The sequence below is a fragment of the Gossypium hirsutum genome, chromosome A01 (assembly GCF_007990345.1).
Source record: "Gossypium hirsutum isolate 1008001.06 chromosome A01, Gossypium_hirsutum_v2.1, whole genome shotgun sequence".
Lineage (NCBI taxonomy): Eukaryota > Viridiplantae > Streptophyta > Magnoliopsida > Malvales > Malvaceae > Gossypium > Gossypium hirsutum.
The window spans coordinates 31,013,120-31,024,138 of record NC_053424.1 but is presented as its reverse complement, the minus strand read 5'-3'; the positions used below and the strand labels follow the sequence as shown (position 1 = coordinate 31,024,138).

At 36.3% G+C, this 11,019-nt stretch overlaps 1 non-coding gene across 1 annotated transcript; it reads left to right on the top strand.

The window, feature by feature from the left end:
- Positions 1–10,912: 10,912 nt before the first annotated feature.
- LOC121206463 (small nucleolar RNA R71) lies at positions 10,913–11,019 on the top strand. The gene has a single exon (XR_005901499.1). It is a non-coding gene; the product is annotated as a small nucleolar RNA R71 (small nucleolar RNA).

Below are 11,019 nucleotides of genomic sequence, written 5' to 3'. Positions count from 1 at the left end.
AAAATTACATGTTTGCAAACTCTAGATGTAAATGAATGTACAAGATGTTCATTAAATTAATCTGATTCTAACAAGGTTAGGTTAATGAGTTCAAAATTGAATGATATGAGCAAATGTTCGACCGAATACTTGTAGCAGCCTCTAGACATAGAGTAGCGTTCACACGGAAAGAAAATAAAATAGTATAGAGTACCTGGAACGATGGATATGTGTAAGTGTACACAATTGCAACAAGTAATAAAGTGACAAGTAAATATCAAGCTGTCGTACCGATAGAGACTGTGAAAAGGATTATTTATGAATGCAATTTAAAACACTTTGGTGAAGAAAAATATTTTTTTTAAAAAGGGTGATTAAGAAAAATATGATTTCAAACTAAATAACTAAAGAAATGAATCTCAAATGCACGATTTCAAAATATGCTTTAATCAAGAGGACATAATTGTGTTGATTTAATTACATTTCTTTAACTTAGAATTATTAAGCTCATGCTTATGTTGTTACGAATAAATTCATGGTAACTTGGTAATTTGCTAACTTATAAACAAATTCACCTACACAAATACATTCATCTCTTAACATATCCCTATGTTAATTCAAACGATTAAACATATTTTAATAAGCAAACATGTTATGGAACATACGTACTCATTAAATTGAACTAATCTCTTGCACATCCCTATGTCAAGTCAACGATTAATAAAATCTAAAGAGCTTATAGACTACGTGAGGTAACAAGGTATTCTTACCTTGAAATAGTTTAATCATGATAATCTTACAAGTTATACAAGGCAAGTGTATCGCCAGATACGTTGCTAAATTTAACCTTCAGCTACCTTAGAAGAATAAACATGCACTGATTTAGTGTTGTGTCAATTAATTACAATTTCAATCTATTTAAATAATTAATTCATTAACTACCTTACAATTGTAATGCAAGAATAACTTAGGCATGATTTTTCTTAATCAAGCATTTTACAGAGGCCTATAACAGCATAAACACAATTTTAATAATTTAAGTAGATGAAATGCAATCAAACCAATGTGAATTAAATTCAAGCTAAATTGATTAAATTAACCATTCTAACAATATAAATATTCATAGATATGTTCATCATAATAACAATAAAAATTAAAGAGATAGGGAACAAGAATCAAATCTAGTGTTTTTCTGTGGCTTGACTAGGTTGCTCCGTCTTGTTCTTTGTTGTCCTCACCGATCAAGGCTACTATGAACACTTAAATGTTGCTCCAAAATGGCTGAAGAATAACCCTTTCCCAAGGGGAGAAATCGGCACAAGAGCAAAGGACTTGAAATGGAAAAATTAGAGGAGAAAGTGAGAGAGGAGAGAAAAGATGTGAATGAATTGAGGTGTGCCTTGAATTATCAGCCAAGGGGGGTTTTTATAGCTGAATGTGGCAGAAATTTTTTTATAAAAATAGCAGCCAAAGAGCCACCCCTTGGCCGGCCATCTATGTGGCAAAGTTGATGGCTTCAACTTTGCTAAATATGGCTTGCGGCAAATCCATAAAGCCACCAATTGTGGAGGGGCTTGAATGCAACTTTAACAAGTATTCAACGGATTCTTCACAAGCTTAATTAATCAGCTAATAAGCTAATTTTGGTCAGCATATGGACGGTTTTGGGCTGCCCAATCCTTGGCCGGTTTAGTTCAATTGGTTCAGTTCAACTGAACCACTTTTTCCATAATTAATTAATAATAATTTATTTAGCCCAAATTAAACTGAGTATAAATTAAAATTAATTATATTATGAATTAATATACATAATTGGACCGTTTTAGGCTGGAAATTAATTTTCCTCGATACTTTAAATTGCTTCTCGATTTTGTGCTTCTAACAGTGTCAGTCGAGCCATTTTTCGCCCTTTGCGCAAATCTGTCGAAAATAACTAAAATTCATCAAAAATAATTATGAAATTAAATAAATTTCAGCATGTTCATTTTTTACGTACACTTTAATTATTTTATAAAAATTAATTATTTTTCGACAAGAATTTAAGTTAAAAAGGGTATGAAAAAATGTGCAAATTTTTGTGTTTCCACACTCCCAAACTTAATTCATTGCTCGTCCCGAGTAATGCAAAAATTTTGAAACGAATTTCTCGGAAACACCTTTGAAAAATTCCTTCAGAACAACATTTTTCCTAAAATTATGACTTTAATATACTTGTGCTCAAAGACAAGAAATTTAATAGTTATGCTACTTAAGTATACATATCGTTCAAATTAATCTCAACAACTATTATGATAGCAAGAATTAGACTAAACGCTTCCTAAGAAAGTCATGTTAAACCTTACCAATGTGATTTTATTCCCTTTATTCAAGATTAAGCTACAATCATTAAGTTTAACTTATGTCTTCATATGTTGTACGTAGCAAATTCTCTCCACTAATGTAGGTAGCATTGGAACTTTTGAATCAATAGGTCTTTAACAGGGTTGTAACGTGGCTGGGCTTAAGGGTAGGTAAAAGATAGATAAATTTGGGCTTTTAAACCTTAGACTCAACTTGCATCGGGCCTTCGAAGTAATTACCTTCAATACATTAACTTTCTTTGCTTTCACATGCTCTTTTGTACATCTTATTTTAAGAACTCATGTTCTTCTTTATTTTTCTTTTTTTAGATCGAGCATTTTGCTGAATGTAGTACAATTTTAGAGCATTCAATACTTCTTGTTTTCTTTTCAACTCCCTCAAACTTATTTTTAAAGAATACTTCGAATAGTACTGAGTCTAGTGTTTGGGACAATTTTAAGATAGTTAAGAGAGAAGTGATGGCCAAATTTGCAAGGGTTCAAATAAAATCATGCCATATAGTCTCAAAGTCGGGTTTCAAAGGATAAAAATTTCATCATGGTTGGCTTCAAAGGCTCAAACGGTCCAACAAAAGTTGCCTAAATCATTTTCAATGTTCCATGCTTCCTAGGATTTCACCTCGAGAAACTACTAAGTCAATTCTAAAGATTTAAACTTTCATGCACACCTAACTTTGGTAAGGCATTAAAAATTTATGGTACGATTTGCATGCTTTATTAGAAATATATTCATATCATTATTAAGCTAACATAATAATTTATTGAAATAATAGAACTTTATTTATACTGAAGTTTAGCATACTTAACAAAATTTCAAATTATTGAACAAAATATACCCTAATCATAATTAAAAGAAAAATTTTATTCTGAGTGGAAATAATTCAAATTCAATTTTTCGGTCCCCCCACTTAAGATGAACAATGTCCTCATTGTATAAAGTGAATAGATACTATACACCAAGTAGGATTCTAGAAAAGAGGAGGTGAGTCAAATTGACTGCTTAAGTACCAAGCTCTCTCTAAATCCAATCCTAGACATGTATATACCTATTGCCACACTTTATACTTTGCGGCTTATTCAAATTTTATTTATTATTTTCCTTTCTTATTCTGTAAAAGTAAAAATTTCTAATAAAACCTAATCCTAAAATGACTTGATCGCGTGATTTCGTTATAGGTTTTAAATATTTATAATTAATCATTCTTGAAACTAACTATTATCGCGATGTAGGCAAGTGTACCTATCGAACAGTAGTATAGTTTTAGCAAGACCGAACTGTCGAACCCAAAGGAACTAAAAGTACTAGTAATGACTATCTTTTTATTATCTAGCCTAAGAATAAAGAGGTTTTGTTTTAACTAACTAATTATTTAGACTAAGAAATCACAGAGAATAGAATTGGGGAATTGCTTTGGGGAAAATTGATTGAATTAAGACAATACCTAAAGAAAAATCCACCTAAACTGTACTTGTTATTCTGGCTCCGAATCGGACGATTTATTCATTTAACTTGTTCCGTAGAGATCCTTAAGTTATGTTATTATCCCTATTCAAGACAACTAACGTCTAATCCCTAGATTGAATAATTGAGACCTTTCTCTAATCAACACCCTAGGGTTGCATTAACTCGATCTATGAATTCCCTTAGTAGGTTTCACCTAATCCGGCAAAATCTTCTCACCCTATGTCTAGGCGCGCAAACAACTCCACTTAATTATGAAAAATGTACTCTTAGACAGGGTCTATTCCTCCTCTGAATAAGAGCTTATCTTGAATCAGTATCCTAGGATATCAAAACAATAATTAAGAACACATAAATAAGAACAAGTTAAATATTTATCATACAATTCAGAAAATAATAACAAGATTCGTCTTAGGTTTCATTCCCCTTAGGTATTTAAGGGATTTAGTTCATAACTAAATAAGAAAACTTCTCAGAATAATAAAGAATACAAAACATAAAGAAAATCGAAAACTGCTGAAGGGGAAATTGAGGAGAGGTCTTCAGTCTTGATGATGAACCCGGCTTCTGAGATGGATCAATCGGCTTCCTTTGAGTAATTCCTTCCTTCCTCCTTGTGTGCCCCTTACTTTCCTCCTCTAAGGTGTATTTGTAGGCTTTAGAATGCCTAGAAACGCTAAAAATTAGCCGTTTTTCGAATTGGACTCAATTTGGGCTTGGTAGGGACACGCCCGTGTTACATGCCCGTGTGCGATTACTTTAGGCCGTGCTCGAGCCTACTAAATTGACACGGACGTGTGGTCTACCCGTGTGAGGAGGTCCAGGCCGTGTTGATTTCATACTTTGGCCCATTTTCTCTATTTTGGCCCGTTTCTCGTTCCTTTCGCTCTCATATGCTCTCCTAAGTATAAAACATGAAATTAAAGCATTAGGAGCATCGAATTCACCAATTCTAATGGGAAATCATCCATAAAATACGTTGAACATGGGGTAAAAATATGTATAAATTACGGTTTATCAAATACCCCCACACTTAAGTATTTGCTTGTCCTCAAGCAAAATTCTCAACTCATAATCAAAATAAATTCTTCTCAACTTATAATTTCTATCGATTATATCTAAAATAATCCACATGTAATCATACATTGAGAATTCAACTTAAAGAACATCAAAGCTTCAAACACTCCAAGTTGAGCATTTTATTTTGAAAACATAGGCGTCTCCCCTCGTCTAGGTAATTACCTTGTATTCAAAATGTCACAGAGTTTTACATCCTCACTAAAGATTCACTCAAATCACTCGAGGTGTTTAAGGACAATAAATGAAGCACTCAATAGTCAATAATGAAAAGTCATTACCATAGGCTTGCATGAAAATCAAATCTCCACCACTATAAATTGAGATGATATATCAATCAAAAGGTCTTTAGATGGTTGTAGTCAGGCTTGGATAGGGGGTGTAGTCACAAGCTAAAAGAAAGGGTTAGAATCGAGAATGAGTTGAAAAATTACTTAACTAGAAAAATATTTAATCATCACTTACGTACAACATAACTCATTCTCTGACTATGGAATTTAAATACTGAAGCTTACAAACAAAAGATCACTACTAATATGTATACATGTTTTTTTTTAAGAACGAGTTAAATAACATAGACTAACTATTAAGAACAAGACATAGCTAAGCAATTTATTCAACTCAAATCTCGACAAAAATAGGGATTAAATTAATTTAGGGGATTTCAATAATAATGGGTTAAGGGTTAATATTAAGGGTAATATAAGAAATGGCTTGTTAGCTCAACGTGGTTTACTAAGGGTTAATCGTGGAGGTAGGCTTTTCATGGCATGAGTTGGTTAATCCTAAGTGCCTTAATCACTTTGACATATCAAATCAAATGGTGTGGTCTTGACATGCATAATCAAGCAAGTTCTAGAATAACAGTTTGATACTGACGCACTCAAAGAAATAATAAAAGTGAGCATGAAAGAATTAACAGATGCTCAAAAGGCTAAAAAATCTCACAAGAATTATGGCTTTTTGATGTTTAAAACTTGTGAATTCCAACTCAAAGTAATACCTAAACTTTGGGGAAACAACCTAAGATTTTAAATTCTTAAAAATCAACTTATCATGCTTCATTCTCTAATGTCTTAAAGTTTAAACAATCAATGCATAAATTCCTATGTTTTAATTCAACTTATATCAATCAAAATCATAAATCAATCAAAATTTATCCTAAATATGATATGAGAGCTTTTCAAGAGAACAAGGCAGTCATTCAGGGATTTTTCTGATAATGAAATAAATACCCCCCACACTTAAGATGTATATTGCCCTCAATGTACAAAGATAGATATTAGAATATAAAAATATGATAGGGAGAGAAGTGAAACTTTTTGTATGATGAATTCCTCAAACTGGAGTTTTGGAGAGTAATCAATGCGAGAGTGGAGGAGGATACTTCGGCGGTGGTAGAGGTTCATTAGTCCATAAGTCCTGCACCAAAAGAATATTATATCTAGTGGTAGCTATGGTCGTGGTCGATCAAGACATGGCAGTCGTGGAGAGCCTTTCCTGGTGGAGTTTGTAGTTCCTATGCGATGATGAGCTTAAGAGCTCTACATAACTGTGATAAAATTAGGAACTTTTTAGAGGATATTAGGAAGAATAATTACTCATAAAGAAATAACTGAAATTGATAATTAAAAATAAAATTCTAAAATCAAATAAAAATAAAAAGTAGTTTTAATAAAAATTAAAAACATAAAATAATAGCTAAATGTTTTTAAACATCTTCATCGCTGGATGGTTCGCGAGGTGGGGCTGGCGATGAGATATGGAGGTGCTGACAAATCTGCTATAAAGTAGCATCAATGTTGTCAAATCGTTGAAAACACTACTGCTCAAATCGAGTGAGACGCTCAAAGATGTCAGCATATGAAGCCGCGTATGAACTAGACAAGAGGGTGGTGGTGGCTGAGTCGATTGGTCCTCGTGCTGTGGAGGGACATCATCAGGAATATCCTTGTAGGCCTCCTCTTCGGTAGATTGGGCGAGACGATATTGAGGAGGGTAGGTTCCTCGGCGCTTTTCGATCATCCTCATGCTAAGCATGCTCGAGATGCCTTGTGGAGACATCTAGCCAATGAGGGTTAAGGATGATTCTTGGGCTGTGGTGCTGAGGAGCCCGAAGTGTCAGCCAACTGAGTAACTTAGGGGCCAATAGAGATAACCCCCTTCCGATGCCACTCCGTCTGGTGTTGAATCACTAAGGCGATGAAATAGGCAAGGTTGATGACGTACCTGTGCAACATACACCATAAAAAGTAGGCATCGTGAGTGTTGACGATGCTAGTGCTCTCTTGCCATCCTGTAATCGTGTGAGCCAAAATGGCGTGTAGGTATCTCAGAGATGGAGGGAGAGCCCATGCTTTGGAGAGGCTAGGATTATAGGTGGCCCCACCTGGTACTAGTGCATCCCAGCACTATAAAGGATAATGATGGATGTGGCAGTTGAGAGCATGTAAGTCATTCTCCTCCTTGAATTCCTCCGTATATAAACCCAACACCGTACCGAATTCTGGGATGCTGAGCTGGCTGACTAATCCGCCTAGGCGAAATTGGACCATGCCGAGATCATCGTAGTTCATCATTACGGTCTGAAGATGGAATGTTGAGCATAGTTCCATCGTGATCTCGAGGTATGTTAGCTTGATGATCCAAAAGAACAGCTCCCAAGGGTCAGTGGTTAAGAGGGCCCGAATCATTTTAGCCAACTGAACTTGTTCTACTATAGCCCAGTTGATGCAATGGCCCGCAATTAAAGGTCGGGCCCAGAGTATTTGGAATAGTTCTTCTTAGGGCCAGATGGGGAACCTCAGGAAAGGGTGACGAACTTCCACGGTAGGACCAGAGGAAGATGACGCTCCCTTCCTTTTCTTTGAAGTAGGGACAGTGGCCTTTTTACCACGTGAAGATGACATTGTATACCTGCTAGTGGAAACATTAATTCATGTTGATGAGTAAACAAGGAGAAAAATGTGACTAAATTTGAAATAAAAATGCATAAATATGTTCAGCCACAACTACTAAGTTTAACTAAAACAATAAGTTCAATGACCTATTTTTGTGGCATTAGCATGGTGATATAAGTAAAAATGGCAAAGAATGGAATGCAACATACGATATGAAAGAATAGAAATGTCAACACAAAATGCATGATTATTTCAACTATCCTAACCATGAATATTCACTTCTAACTAATTAAATGGAGTAAAGAAATCATGTAATGAGTAAGTATTTGAACATGAAAAAGATGATAACTTGTTCTATAAATGAAATTTGTGTGATAGAAAGATGAAAATAACATGAAAAATATAGATTACTATGATAAATAGCATTATAAATTGTGAAATAAAAGAGAAAGGAGTAAACAAACGCTAAAGGAAAGAGACTAAGTGTCGAGAACAAAGTTGGGAGTGGCGCACGGGCATGGCGGGGAGGCCGTGTGGATTTGCAGTGGCTAGGGTTAGGGTTTTTGAGTGGGGAAGACAATGAATAGTGTAGGGTATTTATAGATTTTGGGGCACACGGCCAGGTAACACGCCCGTGTTCCCCAATTTCAGCCCCGTGTGATTCGTGAATTTTGAATTTGGGCGCGTCTGGCAATTAGTACATGCCCATGTTCTTTGGGTGTATGGGTGCACACGGTTGTGTCGCACAGCCGTGTTTCGTGTTGTTCGCTTCTCCCACGCCCGTGTCAATCTAACAGGTTCGACCACGGGTGCTACACAGGCGTGTCGTGCGCCCGTGCTATTTTTACAAGTTCACCTACGGTTCTTCCACACGGACGTGTCGTACACCAATGTTGTTTTGGCAGGCTTGACCATGGCCATGTAGCATGGCCGTGGCATTTTATCGTAGCTCGTGTTTGGGAGAATTGTTGCCCTGTGTTCACACAGTCCTAAGCAATCCCGTGTTGTTGGTCGTGTCTCTGTGGAAAACCTATATTCAAGAGCTCCGTTAGTAAGTTAGGTGTTGAAGACTAAATTTAAAAGAAGTTAATACAGTTAGCGCTTGGGTTGCCTCCCGAGAAGCACTTATTTATAGTCTAAGCTTGACTTACCTCTCCGTTGAATGATCATGGTGGTTTGAGGAGTTTATACTCCTCATTCCTGCTATTAATCTCATCAAAATAAGGTTTTAGACGGGTGTTGTTTACCTTAAAAGTGCCGAACTTGGGATGACTCACCTCGACTGTACCGAATGGGAAAATGCTGATTACCGTAAGAGGGATTTCTTCATTCAGTGTGGTAGTGACAATGTGAGGATCTGCGGTATCTAGTAAGACTTTATCTCCAACCTTAAGTTGATTTGGAGAGGTATCGAGCTCGTTCTAGCGTAGTTTTGGTTTATCGTGTGTTCTCGATTTATGTGTTCACCATTCATCTAGCTCCTCTATTTGCAGCCTTCGTTCCTTACGATTAGGTCCTCTACTAATGCTTGAGAATGACTCATGTGCTTCCTTCAGACTCATTTCCTGCAAAGTAGGTTGTACCAATTGTTAGTTTTAGAAGAATGGGGTAAATGATCACCTTCAATTTCTGATGTGTTGCCAGAATTGCGAGCTTGAAGGGTGATTGTTTCGTCTCCCACACAGAGTGTGAGTTCAACTGTGCCAACATCAATGATTATTTTAGCAGTTGCTAAAAAGGGCCTTCCTAGAATTAAAGGAGTGTTGCTATCCTCTTCTATGTCTAGAACAATGAAGTCCACGGGAAATATAAATTTATCAACTTTAACTAGCACATCTTCAATAATACCCCTAGGAAATCTTATAGTTTTATCTGCTAATTGAATGCTCATCCTAGTCTGTTTGGGTTTCCCAAGACCTAATTGTTTGAACATTTTGTATGGCTTGACGTTGATACTAGCCCCTAAATCAACTAATGCATTATTAACATCTAAACTACCAATTAAGCAAGGAATTGTAAAACTCCCTGGATCTTTTAATTTGTTTGGTAGCTTATTTTGCAGAATAGCTAAGCAAACTGCATTTAGCTCGACATGCGACGCCTTGTCCAACTTCCGCTTATTCGCTAAAAGCTCCTTTAAAAATTTCATTGTGTTTGGCATCTGCGATAGGGTTTCAATAAATGGTAAGTTAATGTGTAATTTTTTTAAGAGTTTAAGGAATTTACCAAATTGTTCATCTGAGCGGTCTTTCTTTGTCGCGTTGGGGTATGGCACACAAGGTTTATATTCGACATTCACTAATTTGTTTTTATTATAACCTACCTCACCTTGACCTCTGCTTACCACAGTTTCTTGCCTCAGTTCTGGCTCAAGTTCAACGAATCCTTCTTCATTTTGAACATTAATCGCGTTGAGCTATTTCCTTGGGTTGGGTTCAGTATTACTTGACAAGCTACCTTGTAGTCATTCGGAGATTAGTTTGGAAAGATGGCCTATCTGAGTTTTGAGCCCTTGGATCGATGCTTGTTGATTTTTGAGTGCTGTCTCGGTGTTCTGGAAACGAGTTTTTGACACCGATATAAACTTTTAGAGCATGTATTCAAGGTTCGGCTTCTTTTCCTATTGGTAGGGTGGTTGTTGGTAGCCTGGAGGTGGTCTCTGATTTCCTTGGCCTCCCCATGAGAAATTTGGGTGGTTCCTCCAACCTGCATTGTAAGTGTTACTATATGGATTGTTTTGAGATCGAGAATTATTACCCATGTAATTTAACTGCTCATTATCCATGTTGTGGCCATAAGGTTGGTATTCCGAATGTGATCCACCTCCACTTGCTTCGCACTGCATTACTGGGTGAACCTGTGAAGAACTAAGAAAACCATCAATTTTCTTATTCAAGAGTTCTACCTGATTAGAGAGCATAGTGACCGAATCGACGTTATAAACACCGGCTATTTTCGTTGGTTTTGTCCTCATGACTTGCCACTGATAGTTATTTAGTGACATCTCCTCTATAAACTCATAAGCATCGTTAGGTGTTTTATTATTGATGGTTTCACCAGTAGTTGCGTCAACCATTTGCCGAGTCAAAGGATTCAGGCCATTATGGAATGTTTGAACCTGAAGCCAAAATGGTAACCCATGGTGAGGGCACCTTCTCAGTAGGTCCTTGTATCTCTCCCATGCATCGTAAAGAGTTTCTAAGTCCATCTGCACAAACAAAGAGATATCATCACGTAATTT